This window comes from Callorhinus ursinus, unplaced genomic scaffold (assembly GCF_003265705.2).
Source record: "Callorhinus ursinus isolate GAN/ISIS: 27379988/994484 unplaced genomic scaffold, GSC_fseal_2.0 scaffold64, whole genome shotgun sequence".
NCBI classification, from domain to species: domain Eukaryota; kingdom Metazoa; phylum Chordata; class Mammalia; order Carnivora; family Otariidae; genus Callorhinus; species Callorhinus ursinus.
Window position 1 is genome coordinate 7,547,421 of NW_027397126.1, and position 22,721 is coordinate 7,570,141.

General features: G+C 39.2%; 1 pseudogene; it reads right to left on the reverse strand.

Annotated features, from left to right (window-relative positions):
- Nucleotides 1–7,335: 7,335 nt before the first annotated feature.
- LOC112815525 (large ribosomal subunit protein uL22 pseudogene) lies at nucleotides 7,336–20,349 on the reverse strand (annotated as a pseudogene).
- Between the last annotated feature and the right edge of the window lie 2,372 nt (nucleotides 20,350–22,721).

Below are 22,721 nucleotides of genomic sequence, written 5' to 3' on the forward strand. Positions count from 1 at the left end.
CCCTCTGATGTCTTTGGGGTGCCATTAATTTTTCCCGCTCTCTGTCTTTCTTACTGAAGTGTCTTACTGGTAGACCTCAATTTTTAGTGATTTGCTTGGCTTTTTTGAGTGATATATATTGCTAAGCACCTTGCTTGGTATGTATTGATTAAGTAAAAATAATAATTTTCCTTTTTAATTTTAGAGCAATTATCGTATTTTTTTAAAAGATTTTATTTATTTATTTGACAGAGAGAGACACAGCGAGAGAGGGAAACACAAGCAGGAGGAGTGGGAGAGGGAGAAGCAGGCCTCCCGCAGAGCAGGGAGCCCGATGCGGGGCTTGATCCCAGGACCCTGGGATCAGGACCTGAGCCGAAGGCAGGCGGTTAATGACTGAGCCACCCAGGCGCCCAACAATTATCGTATTTTTATGGAATGCAAAAGTGATTGTTTTAAAGTTTTACATTCAGAGTCTGTTCTATGGTTAACACACACAAGCATGCACTCATACACAAATACATTGTATATATTTATATGTGTATGTTTGTCACATTGATATTATAAATAACAAGGGTAACCCTTTCTCACATTGCTTAATGGAAAATGCAAACTTACATAATAAAAAATAATAATCCTCAACCCTCATAAACACATACCTTTCATGCCACACTTCTTTAATCAGTACTAACCTTCCTGTGAATTTCATTCAGTACTATTTTACATGTTGGTCTTCTCCCACTTCTCCCACGAGAGAGAGGTCTCTCTCTCGCTTTCCAAATTTTGAACCAGACCCACCCTTTTATTCCTTGCAATTTTGCCACATGATTTCCTACTTAATATATCAGAGATTTTTATTTTTGTTTTTTTGTTTTTTTATTTTTGTTAATCTTGACTAACCCTAACCATATTCATATAGGTAATATTTCATCAAATAAATTTTTTTCAAATAAGCAATAAAGACACATTGGAATTTTAATTTAAGTATCAAAAGATCAACTAGTTATACAGAAATCAACCCAGTTTCACCAAGATTCATCCTTTCCAGGAAGATGATTTTTTCCATCTAAAGTTACATAGGTTTTAACAAATCATGATTCACCTATTTCTGAGTATTTTGCCTTTTCTTTCTGGTAAGTGGCTTTGTTATTGTCATTTACAAAAAATTATTACTATTAAACATTTTATACCTTTTCTCTGTCTATACACTTTTCTGAATTACCTTGTAATTTATTATTTTTTTTCTGATGTTTCGCTAGCTTTCTCTGGGTAGATAGTTCTAATATCACCTATGTGTTTGAAGCTTTGTATTATTTTAACAATTCCTATTTCAATAAATCATATTCAGCTAATACTGTGTTTTGTCACACAGAACAAATTAGACAGTAGATATACTTCTAGCACTGATTCCCTCTTCTTCAGCCAGCCAGTCCCTTTCTTATATAACTGGGTTTTATATCTCAACTATGATAAAGGTTCTCAGGTAAACTGCTTAGTGTGCACTGTAGAGCCTATTCATAAAACCTAAACTTACTAGTGAGTCTTCACTGTGGAAGAATAAAAGGAAGCGAAAGTTAAAAGCAAAAAGTTGGTAGGATGACTTTATTTTCTTATTAAGTGGTAAATATGTAGGCCCCTGCATAAGCATCATAAAACCTAAACTTACTAGTGAGTCTTCACTGTGGAAGAATAAAAGGAAGCGAAAGTTAAAAGCAAAAAGTTAGTAGGATGACTTTATTTTCTTATTAAGTGGTAAATATGTAGGCCCCTGCATAAGCATACAGCATATTATCATGTATTGTTATTCGGTAAAACACTTTCAGGGTACTATGCCCCTTTAATTAATATACTGATTATCAGTTTATGTGATTAAAGCATATATGTGAGCATTTATCTTTTCAACAACTCTATAATATAGTAATAGTAGTTTCTGTTACAAATCACTGTGGTGTAAATAAAATTTGACAATCCAGATAACTGCATGAATCACAGTACCTGAGCCCTTGGAAGTGATGAATAATTGGAGGCTGCTATTGTTCTTTTTATTATTAGTGATTTTTTTTGGTTGCATAAAAGGACACTTGAAGTGGAAGAGATTACCCTATGTAAGATCACAAAAAATGATAATCCAATATTTTACTCACTTTAAAATATACTTTTTTCATTTAATATTTTTATTTCAACAGGATTACATGGTCATTGTTGCTTGCAAAGCTGCAAAAATAAGTGCACGGGCCCCTGGGTAGCTCAGTCATTCACGTGTCTGACTCTTCATTTCGGCTCAGGTCATGATCTTGGGGTCCTGGGTTTGAGCCCCATGTCGGGCTCCCAGCTCAAGCGGGGAGTCTGCTTGTCTCCCTCTCCCTCTACCCACCCCCTCTGCCACTCACACACTCTGTCTCTCTCAAACAAATAAATAAATAAATGCAGATAAGTAATGATGTTCTCTATTCTGCTTCTGGTCAAAACTTTCCCATTATTACAACCCACTATACTCACCCCAATGTACCCGAAGTTAATAGCCAGCTATATATCCTTGAGCATCTTTCGCCATGCTCAAACAAATAAATTAGTGCACAGTTGTGCAAATTCATATACACAGGAATGTAATTTATTCCCATGTAAGTACACAGGAATGTTATTGTTGATTCTCTTCTTATAATAAGATCATTGTGCGTGTGTGTACTATTCTGCAAATTATTTTTTTAAAGTAATCTCTACACCCAATGTTGGGCTCAGAACTACAACCCCGAGATCAAGAGTCACATGCTGCACCCTGAGCCAGCCAGGCACCCCATATTCTGCAAATTATTTTAACCTTAAAAATCTTATGTATATTTCCCTACATGAACTTTTTATGTGTTTGTGGTGTAAGTTGCATTTCCATATTAATTTTTCCCTCAAGTGTCTACTTCTCTCCAAAGACTCCAAGCCACATATTTTGTCTTTTGATATATCTGGTAAGTGTTTTATCTCATGCTAAATAAAAGTTTGATCTTTTAGTGACTGTTCTTGAAAAGGCCTTCATTAGTTTTTTGGAATTTATCTCAGTTTAAAGTGGTGACACTGTGTGAGCTCTAACAATGCATTTTCATATGCTCATTATATTCTACTGACTTCAAAAAGAATACTTATGGTAATGGAATAAAACATATGGATTAAAAGAAAACACGAATCCATCATGATACCTTAAAAAACTGTGAGAGAAGGGGGACGAGAAGGAAAATCTCCTTTGTACCTATGCCAACTAATAAATGTATAAGAAATGACAAGAGAATTTTAAAATCACCACTGTGCAATTTCCAATGTAATAATTCATTCAGTCAAGTATCTCAAAAGATTCCAAGTGGGTGAAATGTTACTAAGCAGCACAATATTCACATAGTCTTGAATATCACCCCAAAGATTACTTATTAATTACAAAGAAATAGAAGTGCCACTAAAATGGAGAGAATTGGTAGTCACTATTTTAATCCAATATTCAAAATTATTACCACTAATATGGGACATTTGACATTATGTGCCTCTCTGATGTGATAGAAGAAATACAGAAAATCACTCATATAAAATCGTTGTCAGCATGTTTAACCTGAATCTACTAATGTGGAAACAAACAAATCCAGAATATGGAACATTCAAAGGAATGGAGATGGAGTATCATAGGATCAAAATTATCAGTATCATAGGAAAAATAAAGTCAGGGATACTAGTCTAGATTAAGAGACTAAAGAGATAAAACAATCAAATGCAAAATATGAGCCTTGATTCAATCCTGGATTGAAAAATTAAATAGCTATAAATGAAAATTCTGGAGATAATTGAGAAAATATGAATATAAACTATTGATTAGATGGCATTGAATTTATGGTGACTTTCTAAGGTATGTAGGGAAATGTCTTTATTATTAGGAAGTACAGGCTGAAGTATTTAAGGGCAAAGTGTCAAGAAGTATATAATTTATTTTCAAACAAGTCAGCAAAAAGAGAAACAAAATCAGGCATGCCATTAACAATTGGTGAGTCTAAGTGAAGTTATACAGGTATTCACTGGAGTAGTTTTTGCAACTTCTCAAAATAAAAAGTTTTGGGAAAAATACTTCGGAATTTTTAGTCTCTCCCTATTTTCTTGCCTTAAAACTGTAATGCACTTGGGGGAAAAAAATGAACATTTTTGCAACACTGGGTCTTCCCGAAGAGTGTTAAATGTACTCACGGACTCAATCCTTGAGCATTCCATTCTACTCCCTTCATTTTCCTCCTGCCTTACTGGTTTTTCCTTCTCAGTCTCTTTTGTCAGTTCTCCCTCTTCTCTTTGACTTCTAAATTTTGAGTATACTAAGGCTTTGGTCTTCTCTTTCTTCTTTGATTATATTACCTAGATGTAAGACTTTAAAATACCATCTATAGGCTGACAACTCCCAAACATATATATCTTGGCTGGACCACTTTCTCCATCTCTAAATTAGTATAACAACTGCTTACTCTATATCACCACTTGGATGTCTAACAGGCTTCTTAAATTCAGTATGTTGCAGATTGAATTCCTGATACATCCCTTATGAGTCTGCTCCACCTGAAGCTTACCTAAAGCTTACTCCATTTCAATTGTTAGCAACTCCATCTTTTTATTTTATTTTTTTAAAATATTTTTTAAAGTAATCTCTACCCCCAACGTGAGGTTCGAACTCACAACCCTGAGATCAAGAGTTGCATGCTCTACCGACTGAGCCAGCCAGGCACCCCAGCAACTCCATCCTTTCAGTTGCTCAGGTCAAAATCTTAGAACTTGCCTCCTACCGGGACTCCCCCCATATCTTACACTTGGCTCTGTATAGTCTATAATCAACACAATAGCCAGGATAATCCCTTTAAAACTATATTGTGTTAATGCTCTTCCCAACAACTCTTTGATGACTTTTCTTTTCATTCAAGGTAAAGTCAAATCCCACAAGGTCCAACAAACTTATTTGGTCTGATCCTCTGTTACATGTTTGACCTAATCTCTATTTTAATTTACTCTTCTTGAGCTGCATTGAACTTGACTGTCTTAGAAGGCTCTCATTGTAGGGGCCTGTGCCATATTTCTTCCACTGTGAAAGATCATCCCCCAGATATCTGTATTACTTTGTCCCTAAGATCTAGTTTTTGCTGAAATCGCAACCTTACAATGAGGCCAACCCTGACCACCTTATATACCACCTTATACACTATGTAGTCATATCTCTATTCTTTTATCTCCCTCAGTATTTTCGTTTTCCACAATAGTCATCAAATCCTTTTATTTTAAGATTTTATTTATTTGTCAGAGAGAGAGAGGGAGCGAGCACACAAACAGGGGGAGTGGCAGGCAGAGGGAGAAGCAGGCTCCCCACTGATCAAGAAGCCCAAATGGGGACTCAATCCCAAGACCCTGGGAACATGACTTGAGCCAAACGCAGACACTTAACCGACTGAGCCACCCAAGCATTCCAACAGTAATCAAATTCTAATATATTACATAATTTTCTCACTTTTTATGTTTGTAGTTTATTATCTCTCTTCTTCAATATAATGTAGAGTTGATGGGGGTAGAGATGTTTGAGTGTTTTTTTAAAAAAATTTTATTTATTTATTCATGAGAGACAGAGAGAGAGAGAGGCAGAGGGAGAAGCAGGCTCCCTGCAGAGCAGGGAGCCCGATGCAGGATTCAATCCCAGGACACTGGGATCACGACCTGAGCCAAAGGCAGACGCTTAACCAACTGAGCCACCCAGGCGCCCCGAGATGTTTGAATGTTTTATTCTCTGCTATAACCCAAGCAATTCTAATGGTGTCAGACATATAGTAAGTATGCAATACATGTTTGTTAAATAAGTTAATTGATTTCAATGTAAATTTTTGCACTTTACACAGTACTTTCCCTGAACTTTTCTTGATATTCTTTGTTGCTTGTTTCTATTTTCAATAGGTTCTTTTACCCATTTTTCCAGTTGATTAGTACTACTATAAAAGGTAACAGTTACCTTCATCTTTCTTTGTTTTCCCCATCATTTTATGTGTCCAAAGCATTGTAAAAATAAAACCCAGGCAGATTCCCCACCATCATAATGGAAAGTTCTATGTATGTTAATTGGGATCAATAGTAATGACCCCTCTTTTCATTTCTGGTGTTGGTATCTTGTATCCTGTCTTTTTCTTCTTGGTTAACATGGAAGATACTTATCAATTTTATTGAACTTTTCAAAGAACCAGCTCTTGATTTCTTTGATTTTTCTCTATTATTTGGCTATCTTTGATTTATTGATTTTTACTCTATTTTTCATTATTTCCTTTCTTATGCTTGTTTTACATTTTAATTGCTCTTTTTTCTCTAGCTTCCTATAGTGCAAGCCTAGTTATAGATTATAGATCTTCCTGGGATGCTTGGGCGGCTCAGTCGGTTAAGTATCTGACTTCGGCTCAGGTCATGATCTCGGGATCCTGGGATCGAGCCCCACATCAGGCTCCATGCTCAGTGGGGAGTCTGCTTCTCCCTCTTTCTCTGCCCCTCTTCCCACTGGTGCTCTCTCTCTCTCTCAAATAAATAGATAAAATGTTAAAAAATTATAGATCTTTCTTCTTTTCTAATATATGCATTCAATGCTATAAACATCTTTTTAAGCACTGCTTTCACTGTATCTCACAAATTGTGATAGGTTGTATTTTCATATTCATTTGGTTTAAAATACTTTAAAATTTCTCTTGAGACTTTTTCTTTGGCCTATACTTTATTTAGTAATGTGTTGTTTAACTTCTAAACATTTGGAACTTTTCCAAGTGCCATTCTGTTACTGATTTCTAGTTTAATTTTATTATCTGAGAACATAATTAGTGTAATTTATATTAAATTTGTTAAGGTGTGTTTTATGGTCCAGGATGTGATCTGTCTTGGTGAATGTTCTGTGTGAGCTTGGGAAGAATATGTATTTTGCAGTTGCTGGGTAGAGCATTGTATAAATGTCAATTAGATCAGTTTGACTGATAGTGCTCTTCAGGTCAACTATATTCTTACTGAAAGAGGAGTGCTGAAGTATAGTAGTTGATTTGTCTATTTTTCATTTCAGTTCTATCAGCTTTTGATCCTTATATTTTGATGCTCTATTGTTAAGATACACGCACATGAAGTATTTCTATGTCTCCCTAGAAAATTGACATTTTTATGATTATGTATCCACTCTCTTTATCCCTCATAATTTTTTCTTGTTTTCAAAGTCAGCACTGTCTAACCTAAAATTAATATAGCTACTCCAGCTTCCTTTCTCTTAATGCTAGCATGCTATATCTTTCTCCATATACTTGCTTTTTTTAAACTTTTATTTGCATTTATTTTATGCAGAATTTATTCCTGGGCTCTAAATTTTTGTTTCTTCATCTTCTCCTGGAATATCTTTTCCATCTGTGTAACTTCCTCTTCTGGTTTAGAAACAATCTGTTTTTTTTTCTGTAAGGATCATGTCAGTGTGGCAGGGGGAGCACACGTGTAGGTGAATCCGACCACAAGCCCTGTGAATTCCATGCCAATCTTGGGGGCTTTGTCTACCTGGATATGCTCAATGACCAGAGAATCTACATCTAAACCCTGAGGTTCGGCATGACTCTGCATTTTTAAGCATGCACAGTACAAATTCTGCACTCTTTTGGGGCCACCGACCCTGAGTTCAGCCCCACTGTTTGGCCTGGGAACATCTACCAACTCCACCATTGTAGCAATGGAATGGTACACATTGCTTCTGCAGAGTGATGTCCTCCAGATACTTGGTGGCTTTTTGGATCTGCACACCCTTGATGACCTGGGCAGTTTCACATGTGTTCTTAAAATGAACACCAAGATTTGAACCTCCTGATTTGTATGATTCTGTAGGGTTCTCTGGGTCAAGTGAATAGCAAACCCTTTTCAGAGATCACCTCAGGCTGCTAAGGGAAGAGCTCCATGTATTTGCTCTTAACCTGTATCTTTAGAGTAGATATCTTACAGACAACATAGAGTTGGGTTTTGGTTACTTCCCTCACTCCCTGCCAGAGACATGAGGGAACTTTTTTTTTTTTTTTTTTTGGCTCTTTAACATGAAGACCTGATGGGATTCCTGGAGGTCAAATTCACAAAAGTTTTTGGAGGCCTCTCTATGACTGCAGCCCACAAGAGTTTCTCCCTCTCAAATTCAACTATACACTGCATCCAATAATTTCTCGAAGTTACTATTTAAGTGTTCTTACTAGTTTATGTCTCTACTGGCTTCTGATCCCAGGAAAATGATCTCCGTTGTTCTCTGTATTCACCTTTCTGTCCAGATTTTGGGATACAGTTTGACCCTCAACTTCTATTCTCTGATGGTTCCAAGAAAAGTCATGGGTTTTTGGTTTCTTCAGTGTTTTTCTTGTATGTAGGGGAGTGATGATTTCCAAGCTCTTTACATGCTGGAGCTGAAATGGGTAGTTGCTTTGTTTTTCAGCACTTTAAATATGATATACCAATGTTTGTTTAGGGTTTTTGTGTGCATTTATTCTCTGAGTTTCTTGCATCTCTTGTTTGCTGTAACTGATTTTGGAAAATCTTTGACCATTGTTTCTTCAAATATTTTTTTTCTGTCCTTTTCTGTCTTTCTTCTGGGGTCCAATTGTACATATATAAGACTTATTTAATATTGTACCACATCTGTTGGTACACTCTAGATATCTTAGCTCCTAAATAATTAATGATTAAGACCAAATGTCATTTTTTGAAGAGGGCAGGATTTTGCGGAGTAATTTGACAGATTTAAGCTGGAAAAAGAAATGATATCATAATTGGTGGAAAACTAGAGGGAGAGCACTCTTTAATGAGGGATATTGACTTGAGAAAAGTTATTAGCTTATAACTGTAAGGTATTTTTAGCAATCAGTGAATACAGCAATCTGCGTATGGTGTTCATTTTAGAAACTAATAAGGTATATGTCTCCTTTTTGCTGAGTTAATGCCTGCTTACCCTTCAGAACTTGGTTTAAATATCAGATCTTTTAGGAAGCATTTTCTGACTTCTCCGAAATCGATTTAGTCCTCCAGCTTTATGCTTGCATAGAACTTTGCATTTATTTGTTTTTTTTTAGTTTATTTATCTATGTATATGTTTATTTTTGTGTCAGTAATAGTAGTAGTAGCTGACATTTGTTGAATGATTGTATATGCCAGGTATTATGTTAAGCACTTAAAGATGATCTCATTTAAGTATATGTTTAAAAGTTGTCTTTTAGGGGCAGCTGGGTGGCTCAGTCGGTTAAGCACCTGCCTTTGGCTCAGGTCATGCTCTCTGGGTCCTGGGATGGAGACCCATATTGGGCTCCTTGCTCAGCAGGGAGTCTGCTTCTCCCTTTCCCTCTGCCCCTCCTCTCCTCTCATGCTCTCCCTGTCTCTCTCTCAAATAAATAAATAAAATCTTTTTTAAAAAGTTGCCTTTTACACGGTGCCTGGGTGGCTCAGCCATTGAACAGCTGACTACTGATTTCAGCTGAGGTCATGATTTCAGGGCCCTGGGATCAAGCCCTGAGTCAGGCTCCCTGCTCAGCGAGGAGTCTGCTTGAGGATCCTCTCTCTCCCTCTCCCTCTGCCTCTTCCCCTCCTTGTGTGTTCTCTCTTTAAAAATAAATAAATAGGGGTGCCTGGGTGGCTCAGTCGTTAAGCATCTGCCTTCGGCTCAGGTCATGATCCTGGGGTCCTGGGATCAAGGTCTCACATCAGGCTCCCTGCTCAGCGGGAAACCTGCTTCTCCCTCTCCTGCTCCCCCTGCTTGTGTTCCTGCTCTCGCTGTCTCTCTCTCTGTCAAATAAATAAATAAAATCTTTAAAAATTAATAATAAAATAAATAAATAAATAAATAGAGGGGAGAAGGGAAGATGGCAGAGGAATAGGGGACCCTATTTCAACTGGTCCCCAGAATTGAGCTGGGTATCTACCAGACCACTCTGAGCACCCACGAAACAAGTCTGAGATGTAAGAAGATCTGGATCTCTACAAACAGAATACTGCAGGCGGTTGGTTTCGAGGTAGGAAGCAGGGAGCCCTGATTCTGCGGGCAGATATCAGAGGATAAACGGCAGCGGGAGGGAGCCTGGCCGTGGGGATCCTGCACCGCCGGTGAGTGACAGCCTCCCTTGCTGGGGACGTGGCACAGACGAGCAGACCGGTAGCAGCAGAGAAAGGACTTTAGGGCAGCCTCCTGGGCAGAAACCCGGAGCGGCGGGGTCACGCAGGCGAACTGGGAGCGGCTGGTGGTTTTAGAAGCACAAAGGGCAGAGGCGTGCCCCGACCTGGAGGCAGGACTGGGGGCACTGCAGAGGAGCGCATACCCCAGGCCACTGCAGTTGATAGCAGCACAGACAGAAACAAAGACGGTGTGGCCTGGAGAGCTCACTGAAGAACAGACTGCAGCTTGTCTGCTCTGAGGCAGAGGGTTGGAAATGGTCTCTTCTGCTCTGACTCCTGGAAGAGACATGGAAAGCTGTCAGAGAACAAAAGCCCCAAAAACTGATTCCCGCGGAGCCCATCCCCCGCCACCGGGGTGGGGGGGGCAGGGCAACTCCGCCCAAACAGGGTTGCCTGAGTAACAGTGCAGCAGGCCCCTCCCCCAGAAGACAGGCTAGGAAAACAAGAGGCCATCAACCCTAAGGTCCCTAGAAAACAGGTGCATCTAGCTTGGGTTCTGGTCAATAATTTGGACTCTATACATTCCCTCAACCACCCATCAACAGAATGACTAGGAGGAGGAGCCCCCAAAATAGAAAAGACTCAGAGATTATGACTTATGCCACAGATTTACAAATGGATGCAGATATAACCAAGATGTTGGAGATGGAATTCAGGCTAGCAATTGTGAAAACAGTGGCTAGAATGGAGAAATCAATTAATGGCAACATAGAGTCTCTAAGGGCAGAAATGAAAGCTGAATTGGCAGAACTTAAAAATGCTATCAATGAGATCCAATCCAATCTAAATAATCTAACAGCTAGGGTAAGTGAGGCAGAACGAATAAGCGACCTGGAAGACAATTTCATAGATAAAAGGGAAAAGAGGAGGCCAGGGAAAAACAAATCAGAATCCATGAAAATAAAATCAGAGAAATAAGTGACATCATGAAGTGTTCCAATGTCAGAATTATTGGAATCCCGGAGGGAGTGGAGAGAGAGAGAGGACTAGAAGATGTATTTGAGCAAATTGTAGCTGAGAACTTCCCTAATCTGGGGAATGAAACAAACATTCGTGTCCTAGAGGCAGAGAGGACCCCTCCCAAGACCAAGGAAAACAGGCCAACACCCCGGCATGTAATAGTAAAACTCGCAAATCTTAGAACCAAGGAAACCATCTTAAGGGCAGTTAGGGGGAAGAGATTCCTTATGTACAGGGGGAGGAACATCAGAATAACGTCAGACCTATCCACAGAGACCTGGCAAGCCAGAAAGGCCCGGCAAGACATATTCAGGGTACTAAATGAGAAGAACATGCAGCCAAGAATACTTTATCCGGCAAGGCTGTCATTTAGAATGGATGGAGAGAGGCAGAGCTTCCACGACCGGCAGAAACTGAAAGAATATGTGACCACTAAGCCGGCCCTGCAAGAAATATTAAGAGGGGTTCTATAAAAGGAGAAAGACTGCAAGAGTGATATACAACAGATATTTACAGGGACAATCTACAAAAACAACGTCTTCACAGGCAACATGATCACAATTAATTCATATCTTTCAATAATCACTCTCAACGTGAATGGCCTAAATGCTCCCATAAAACATCACAGGGTTGCAGATTGGATAAAAAGACAGGACCCATCCATATGCTGCCTACAAGAGACTCATTTTGAACCTAAAGATACACCCAGACTGAAAGTGAAGGGATGGAGATCCATCTTCCATGCCAGCAGACCTCAAAAGAAAGCTGGGGTAGCAATTCTTATATCAGACAAATTAGATTGTATAAATTAAGTCTGTAATTAGAGACACAGAAGGACACTATATCATTCTTAAAGGGGTCTATGCAACAAGAAGATCTAACAATTGTAAATATCTATGCCCCCAACATGGGAGCAGCCATCTACATAAGCCAACTGTTAACCAAAATAAAGAGTCATATTGATAACAACACGTTAATTGTAGGAGACCTCAATTCTCCACTCTCAGCAATAGACAGATCATCTAAGCAGAAAATCAACAAGGAAACAAGAGCTTTGAATGATACACTGGAACAGATGGACCTCATAGATATATACAGAACATTCCACCCTGAAACAACAGAACACTCATTCTTCTCGAGCGCACATGGAACTTTCTCCAGAATAGACCACATACTGGGTCACAAATCAGGTCTCAACTGATACCAAAAGACTGAGATTATTCCCTGCATATTCTCAGACCATAATGCTTTAAAACTGGAACTCAATCACAAGAAAAAAATTTGGCAGAAATTCAAACACTTGGAAGCTAAAGACCACTCTGCTCAAGAATGTTTGGGTCAACCAGGAAATCAAAGAAGAACTTAAACAGTTCATGGAAATCAATGAGAATGAAAACACATCAGTCCAAAACCTATGGGATACTGCAAAGGTGGTCCTAAGGGAGAAATACATAGCCATCCAAGCCTCACTCAAAAAAAATAGAAAAATCCCGAATTCACCAACTGACTCTACACCTTAAAGAACTAGAGAAAAAGCAACAAACGACGGCTATGCCACACATTAGAAGAGAAATAATTAAGATTAGAGCAGAGATCAATGAATTAGAAACCAGAAACACAGTAGATCAGATCAACGAAACTAGAAGTTGGTTCTTTGAAAGAATTAATAAGATCGATAAACCACTGGCCAGACTTATTCAAAAGAAGAGAGAAAGGACCCAAATTAATAAAATTATGAATGAAAGGGGAGAGATCACAACTAACACCAAGGAAATAGAAACAGTTATTAGAAATTATTATCAACAACTATATGCCAATAAACTGAGCAACCTGGATGAAATGGAGGCCTTCCTGGAAACCTATAAGCTGCCAAGACTGAAACAGGAAGAAATTGACAACCTAAATAAACCAGTAACCAGTAACGAGATTGAAGCAGTGATCAAAAATCTCCCAAAAACAAGAGTCCAGGGCCTGATGGATTCCCTGGGAAATTCTACCAAACATTCAAAGAAGAAATAATACTTATTCTCCTGAAGCTGTTTCAAAAAATAGAAACAGAAGGAAAACTTTCAAACTCATTCTATGAGTCCAGCATTACCTTAATCCCCAAACCGGGCAAAGACCCCATCAAAAGGGAGAATTTCAGACTGATATCCCTGATGAATATGGATTCCAAAATCCTCAAGAAAATCCTAGCGAATAGGATCCAACAATACATTAAAAGGATCATCCACCACGACCAAGTGGGATTTATCCCCGGGATGCTAGGGTCGTTCAACATTCGCAAATCAATCAATGTGATAGAACACATTAATAAGAGGAGGGAGAAGAACCATATGGTCCTCTCAATTGATGAGGAAAAAGCATTTGACAGAATACAACATCCTTTCCTGATTAAAACTCTTCAGAGTATAGGGATAAAGGGAACATTCTTCAAGTTCATAAAATCCATCTATGAAAAACCCACAGCGAATATCATCCTCAATGGGGAAAAGCTCAGAGCCTTTCCCTTAAGATCAGGAACACGTCAAGGATGCCCACTCTCGCCACTATTGTTCAACATAGTACTAGAAGCCCTAGCAACAGCAATCAGACAACAAAAAGAAATAAAAGCTATTCAAATTGGCAGAGAAGTCAAACTCTCTCTTTTCGCAGACGACATGATACTTTATGTGGAAAACCCAAAAGACTCCACCCCCAAATTACTAGAAGTCATACAGCAATTCAGTAATGTGGCAGGATACAAAATCAATGCACAGAAATCAGTTGCTTTCTTATACACTAACAATGCAACTGTAGAAAGAGAAATTAGAGAAACGATTCCATTTACAATAGCACCCAAAACCATAAGATACCTCAGAATAAAACTAACCAAAGAGGCAAAGGATCTATACTCTAGGAACTACAGAACACTCATGAAAGAAATTGAAGACACAAAAAAGTGGAAAAATAATCCATGCTCATGGATCGGAAGAATAAACATTGTTAAAATGTCTATGCTACCTAGAGCAATCTATACCTTCAGTGCCATCCCGATCAAAATTCCAATAACATTTTTTGAAGTGCTGGAACAAACAATCCTAAAATTTGTATGGAACCAGAAAAGACCCAAAATCGCCAAGGAAATGTTGAAAAAGAAAAACAAAACTGGGGGCATCATGTTGCCCGATTTCAAGCTATATTACAAAGCTGTGATCACCAAAACAGCATGGTACTGGCACAAAAACAGACATATAGACCAATGGAACAGAAGAGAGAACCCAGGTATGGACCCTCAACTCTATGGTTAAATAATCTGACAAAGCAGGAAAAAACATACAATGGAAAAAAGACAGTCTCTTCAGTCAGTGGTGCTGGGAAAATTGGACAGCCACATGCAGAAGAATGAAACTCGACCATTCTCTCACACTATTCACAAAGATAAACTCAAAGTGGATGAAAGACCTCAATGTGAGACACGAATCCATCAAAATCCTAGAGGAGAACATAGGCAGTAACCTCTTTGACATCGTCCACAGCAACTTCTTTCAAGATACATCTCCAAAAGCTGGTGAAACAAAAGCAAAAATGAACTTTTGGGACTTCATCAAGATAAAAAGCTTCTGCACAGCAAAGGAAGCAGTCAACAAAACAAAGAGGCAACCCACAGAATGGGAGAAGATATTTGCAAATGACACTACAGATAAAGGGCTGGTACCCAAGATCTATAAAGAACCTCTCAAACTCAATGCCCAAAAAACAAATAATCAAGTCAAAAAATGGGCAGAAGATATGAACAGACACTTCTCTGAAGAAGACATACAAATGGCTAACAGACACATGAAAAAATGTTCATCATCATTAGCCATCAGGGAAATTCAAATCAAAACCACAGGAGGAGATACCACTTTACCCCCAGTTACAATGGTAAAAATGGACAGGGAAAGAAACAACAAATGTTGGAGAGGTTGTGGAGAAAGCAGAACCCTCTTAACACTGTTGGTGGGAATGCAAGTTGGTACAGCCACTTTGGAAAACAGTGTGGAGGTTCCTCAAAAATTTAAAAATAGAGCTACTCTATGACCCAGCAACTGTACTCCTGGGCATTACCCCAAAGACAGATGTAGTGAAAAGTAGGGCCACATGCACCCCAATGTTCATAGCAGCAATGTCCACAATAGCCAAACTGTGGAAGGAGCCGAGATGCCCTTCAACAGATGAATGGATAAAGAAGTTGTGGTCCATATATACAACGGAATATTACTCAGCCATCAGAAAGGATGAATACCCAACTTTTACATCAACATGGATGGGACTGGAGGAGATGATGCTAAGTGAAATAAGTCAAGCAGAGAAAGTCAATTATCATATGGTTTCACTTATTTGTGGAACATGAGGAATAGCAGGGAAGACATTAGGAGAAGGAAGGGAAAACTGAAAGGGGGGAATCAGAGGGGGAGACGAACCATGAGAGACGATGGACTCTGAGAAACAAACAGGGTTTTAGAGGGGAGGGGGGTGGGGGGATGGGTGAGCCCGGTGATGGGTATTAAGGAGGGCACGTACTGCATGGAGCAGTGGGTGTTATATGAAAACAATGGATCGTGGATCACCACATCAAAACTAAATGATGTATTGTACGGTGACTAACATAACATAACAAAATTTAAAAAAAATAAATTAAATTAAAAATAAATAAATCTTTAAAAATAAATAAAGTTGTCTTTTACTTTCGACTATATGTACCATAAAAAGACATGGCAAATATCATAACTTTTTGTTCACCATTGTATCCCCAGTCCTAGCATAGAGCCTGGCACATAATAGGTGCTTAATACAACTTTATTGACTAGTCAAGTAATCAAAGACGTTATTGCTACCTTTATTGTTTAATCTTAAGATATTTTCATTTCTAGTCCATTGGATTCATATGTTGAGATTGCTAAATTACGACTTTGGTCAAAAATTAAGGCTAATAACTTTTTTTTTTAAGATTTTATTTATTTGACAGAGAGAGACACAGTGAGAGAGGGATCACAGGTAGGGGGAGTGGGAGAGGGAGAAGCAGGCTTCCTGTGGAGCATGGAGCCCGATGCGGGGCTGGATCTCAGGACCCTGGGGTCATGACCCTAGCGGGAGCCGAACACAACCAAAGGCAGACAATGAGCAAGCCACCCAGGCGCCCCAAGGCTAATGACTTTGATAGCTCCTAGAATGCCCTTCTGCTACTGGGAATGATCTTAGAGTTCAAAGAGCGAAATAACCACGGACTAATTCACTAGGCTCTGCTGAGGCCACATAATCATTTGTGAAGTAGTTGACACTTTTGAATGATTTGAATTTTTGATAAGTGATTTTATTTGGGATTTTAAAGTTAATTTAACTACAAGTTTCTTATGGAAAACTGATCTAAATGCATAGTGTTGTCAAATTTATTTTTCGGCATTCTGTTCATATATATAGGTAGTTTCTACTCGGTTGAAATAATCTTGGTATAAAATAAAAAGGTTCTAAATCAATTTAATAACCACGTGTAAGAAATAACTATATTTCTCCTGTCAGCAAAATGTTAGTCTTTTTTTCCCAGTGACCTAGATACCCCCAAAGCCTGTGAGAGTTACTCTGAATTTAATTTGCAAAAATCAATGCCAGTTTTCCCTTGCCCGTTTCTATAGGGAATATTTTCTTTTTGCCTTCCATCTATCCACAGTAGAAACTTTAGTCAGAGATAAATAATATGACAAGCTTTCCAGATTCATGTCCTAGAAAAGAAAGGGATTTTTCACATTGGTTCATTAAGTTGAGATATTCTATCCTGAGCGAAGTCCCAAGCTAGCAGTTGCTAGCTGATGTTCAAAATAGATAAAAAATAGATAGGTAGATTTATATCATCTAGTGTAATATTTGCATAGAAGACCTTTTTCTCAGTGATTGAATCATAATTTGAGTTCGGTTAGTTCCAAAAGAAGAGCATAATAATCTCTGATATTTGTTTAGCATTTGGTTAAGTTTTAAAGATTTTCAAATCTAGCCTCACAGTTGATCCTCATATGAAAATAAAGGAAACCTCATTTAAAATGGAGTCAGGAAGCCCTAAAGGGGGAGCTCTCATGCACATACCAGTTCTTGCAGCCTGCAGAACACGTGGAAGGAAGATAAGAATTATCTTGACAAGGAAGGACATTTTTCACATAGGAATTTTATCTCCTGCTTTTAAGAAAAAGGAAGATTACTCTGTCCCAGCAATGATGCACTGACCATTGCTTGCAGCCAATGAGAAGTCGGCACAACTTCAAACTCTTGTTCTTCTCCAGTGAACTTTTGTTCAAAACAAATCTCCCCAATTTACACCTAAAACCTAATAAAAGCTGACCTTCCCTTTGTCTCTTGGACTTTCCTGTGTTTTGTCATAATTTGCATGTCTCAAATTGCAATTCCTCTGCTATTCCTGAATACACTCATTTTGCTGGTAAAATAACTGGCCATTTAATTTTTCAGGTTGACATTCATCACAACCCTGTGGGGTAGGTAAGGTGAGTGTACCCAGCATTATATTGGCTTATACAACGGTCGTTACTTAACCCTTTTTCTTCTGCAACCTTCTGCTCCAGAGATTGGAATGATAAATTCTTGGTTTTCTAGTCTCCCCTGCAAGTGAGGCTGACCTTGTGACATACTTCTAGCCAGAAAGATGAAGAAAAGGAAAGCTAAGTAGTGTTCTGAGAAATAATTTTGATTCCTGATGAAAAGACAAATGCAGCCTCTTTCCTTATCCTCTTCTCTCTCTCTCTTTTTTTAAAGGTTTATTTATTTATTTTAGGGAGAGAAAGCGTGAGCGAGTGAGTGGGGGGAGGGGCAGAGGGAGAGAACCTCAAGCAGAGGTCCCGCTGAGCAGGGAGCCCAGTGTGGGGCTGGATCTTAGGACCCATGAGATCATGACCTGAGCTGGAATCACAAGTCGGACGCTTAACGGACTGAGCCACCCAGGCGCCCTTCCTTATCGTCTTCTGCCTGTAACACACAGGTGTGACGCCTAGAAGTACAGGCGCCATCTTACAACCACAAGGCAATGCTGGTAAAATGGAAAGTTAGAAAAAGCCTGAATCTCTTCATGCATGTTGAGCACCTGAAACAATGTGTGCAACTGCTCATTTTTGGATTTTTGTTGTCCTGAGAGAAGATAACTTCTATCTGAGTCACTGCTATTCAGGTATTCTGCTATGTGTTAATATATGCCTCGTTAATGAAGTTAATTCATCACCACTAAATAGGTGACAAAAATGTTACTTAAATGGCATACTCATTAACATAACAACGGTAGGGGAATGTTTTAGTTTTGTGTGGATTTTAATATGCTAATACACTTAAAACATTTTAAATGGAATCTTAAGCTAAGAAAATGAAAATTTTTATTCTTTTAAAAATATATCAGGGGTGGGGTGCCTGGGTGGCTCAGGTGGTTGAGCATCTATTGATTTCAGCTCAGATTGTGATCTCAGCGTCATGGGATCAGGCCCTGCGTTGGGCTCCATGCTGGGTGTGGAACCTGCTTGGGATTTTCTCTCTCCCTCTCCCTCTGCACCTCCCCACCCCCACCCCCTTGTACGTGCTCTCTCTCTCTCTCTCAAAAAAAAATAGAGCAGGGGTGGGATGCTTGCGTGTCTCAGTCAGTGAAGCATCAGACTCGTTTTGATCTCAGCTCAGGTCTTGATCTCAGTGTTGTGAGTGGAGCCTACCTAAAAAAAAAAAATTATAAAAAAAATAGAACATGGGCACCTGGCTGGCTCAGTCAGAGGAGCATGTGACTCTTGATCTCAGAGTTGTAGGTTTGAGCCCCAGTTGGGTGTAGAGACTAATTAAAAAATAGTAAAAACAAAAAACAAAAGAAGTAGAGCAAATCTGGAAAAGATCTCAGTTACTACTAGACTAGATCACATTAACATTCTCTGGAACCTTCTCTGAGCTCCAACATTTCATATATATATGTGTGTGTATATATTCATATATATATATATATATATATATATATATATATATATATATGCCTTAAGGATGGTAATTGTTTCAGAAAACATGGGTATAGTCCTCCATATTTAGAGTTCTTATACTCACCAGGAGAAGAAATACTACATATTATTCCTAGCTTCACCAATAATGTGCTTATGGATTATTTCTGATTTGGGCTATTAGAAATTCTTTTCAGTGTCTTCTGGTGGATATCTACATATACTTTTCTATGGTATTTACTCAAGAGTGAAATTTCTGGGCTAGCGATGATCTATGTCTTCAGTTTTACTACATAATTCTCAACTATTTTCCAAAGTGGCTATTAATTTTGCACTCCCACCAACAGAGTATTAGAATTATATCCTCTTCACCACTGGATATTATCAGATTGTAAAAATTTGCCAATCTGGAATGTGGGTAATGATCTCATATTATGGTTTTGATTTATATTTTCCTGATTACTAATAAGGTTGAGCTCCATTTCATATGACGATTGGGTATGTGGAATTCCTCTCTTTTGAAGGAACTGCAAATCGTTCCATTTTTCTGCAAAGGCGTTGTCTGTCTTCTTACTGATTTGTTTCTCATGATTTTGATTCTCATTATTCATGGTATTTGTGCTGTATAACTACTGTCATAAACAGTGAATTAGCCAATGCTGAACCATGCTCTTAGGAAAAATACAGGATTAAGTTCCTGTGAGTCGCTGGTCACGTTTTTATCAACTGAAACACCAGTTGTGTTATAGGTTCATTTGCCAATGTCCTTGTAAACCAGCCAGACTCATCAGCATTGGAAGTCTGCTCTTTCCATTACCCTTTCCCTGTATAACCCTTAACATACATTTTAAAATTCTTCCGTAACCTCCCCATCTGCCTCACCTACAAGTCTAGCTTTTTTCACACCATATTGCCTTTTGAAACATGCAAGCCAGCCAGCCAGCATTAATCAAGCAGAGTTTAATATTTTCCTGACCCTGGGCAATGTGAATGTAAATTTCTTTGGTGTTTAGTCTCGCAACTGTCCTTTATGCTTTCATTAACTTGTTGTCATCTCATCAATCCACAAATGTAGCCACTTTTCCATCTCTTCCATAGCTTCATCATGCACTGTAGCCATTACTTTATCACTTTCCAGAGCTGCCTCATGGAAAGATTGATGAATTTCTTCTTCCTCTTTCTGAGTATACCTGTGGAACTGTATAAAACTTCTGGACATGAGGGATTCCATTTTGAGAAAAGCTCCATTTTCCTTCCTAAAACAAATGGCTAATGAACTCTTGAACAAGCAAAAAGACTCTTGGCTGGGCCAGAAGCAGCAATTGTTCCTGAAGTCTGCTTATGGACTTTCTGAAGACAGAATAGTTGATGACGGTGTCACCAGCAGCTTAACCTGTTAGTGCCAATGACAATGTATTTTGTGTCTCCTATCCAAGTCATGTAATTGCCTCCCTCCTTTCTCTTCTTCATAAAAACCTCTTGCTTTTACCCCACAGGTAGGATACTTTTCTGGCTACTGCTGGAATTGTGCTCCCCAAATTGCAATTCTTTGATCCCAAGTAAACACTTATTTTCCTCTCATTGTTGCTCTTACTTTTAGATATTCCATATTGTTTCATTAACCTTGAACTCATGGCCAACCGCACTCATGCCTAAACAAAGCTTATTAAGACTCATATTTTCTTTGTGATGGACTTCACAGCCTTCTCAGGAACATTAGACATCACTTCAACATTGGAGACCATATTAAACAGCAAAATCACCAACAACAAGCAAAAAAAAATTTTTTTTTCAAAAATTTTATTTATTTATTTGAGAGAGAGAGTGAGAGAGAGAGCCCAAGAGGGGGTAGGGTCAGAGGGAGAAGCAGACTCCCCGCCGAGCAGGGAGCCAGATGCGGGACTCGATCCCGGGACTCCAGGATCATGACCTGAGCCGAAGGCAGTCGCTTAACCAACTGAGCCACCCAGGCGCCCAGAAGGCAGATGCTTAACGACTGAGCCACCCAGGCGCCCCTATATAAATTTTCTTCTAAACTCTACTTTCTATGCATGTCACAAAGTTTGATCAGTTGTATTTTTATATTCATTAGGTTCGAAATATTTTTTAAAAATCTCTTAAGACCTCTTCTTTGTTCATTGTGTTATTTCAAAATGTGCTTTTTAATTTGCAAATATTTGGAAACTTTAGAACTCTCTTCCTGTTACTGATTTCTAATTTGATTGCTTTGTGGTATGAAAATATGTGTTGTATGGCTTCTTTTATTAGGATTGGTTTCTGGAGATTTACCTTGTTCCTTTGTTTAGAATATCTTTGTTCATTTTCCTTGACATTCTATGTTGGTGTCTGTGCATGAGACAAAGCAGGCACTTCTCCCAGTCTTCACTGGCTGGCGACATTAGGCACAAGATTCCCATCAGTCAACCTGTCACAGGTTCCGGGGGGCCTCTAATAACTCTTTCCTTCTCCAAGGGGAAACCAAGAGTTGGGATTTTCCAACTGCTCACTCTACTGAGCAGGGGAAGGCTCAATGGCATTTACAGGCCCAAGCCACAGCCTCTCTCCCTTGGGTGGGTAGAAAATGCAGGTCCTGTTTGAACTCCAGGACTGGTAAGACAGACGCTAGTTCTTTGGGCATCCCTGGAGAAGGGAGGAAGCTGGACACACGGATCAACAACTCTTTCCTTCCCCAGAGGGAAGCTGAAAGCTGTTTTTTTGTTTTTTGTTTTTTTTTAATCCTTTCACTCTGCTGAGCAGAGGGAAGGATCTATGGTTTCTACCAGCCCAACCCATTGCCTCAGTTCTCCCCCTGGTAGCTAGACTATGCTGGTTATTTTAGAACTGCAGGATATGGAGGCACCTGGGATCTTGCGGGGGGTGGGGGGGGGGCGGATCTGGTCAGTGGTCTCAGCCAAATCTATGGGCGTGGGATTGGTTGATCGAGCGCTGCCTCTGGCTCCGTGCTCAGCAAGGAGTCAATTGGCCCTCTCTCTCCCCCTCTGCTCGTCCCTCCCTCACCTTCCCACCCCTGTTCTCTTTCTCAAATAAATAAATAAAATCTGGAAAAAAAAAAAAAAGAACTGCAGGATGTGTTAGAACTGCAGGACTAGCAAGACAAACCAGTCCTCTCTAGGGAGCCCCCTTGAAAAGGGTTGGGCTGCTGGATGTGTGAACCAACTCCCTCCCTCCCCTGGGTGAAGCTGGGAGCTAAGGGATCTCTTTCTGTTGGTATGGTGCTGGGACTGAGTCAGGGACTCCAGTGAGAGAGTGTTCCAAATCTTCCTACTGGCTTCAGTGTCTCATTCTGCCTTCTCCTGAGTGCAGGAGACTTTCAGTTAGTATCTAGATTTCTTGCAAAGGGAATTTGTCTGTGAATTATTGCGGAATTGATATGTTTTTGGAATTCCTACTTCAATATCTTGTTGATGTCACTTCATATGATTTTTTTAAAAAGGGGATGGGGTGTGTTTTATGGCCCCGAATGTGGTTTATCTTGGTGAATTGTTTTTTTTTTTTTAAAGATTTTGTTTATTTATTTGACAGAGAGAGATAGCGAGAGATGCGGGGCTCGATCCCAGGACCCCGGGATCATGACCTGAGCCG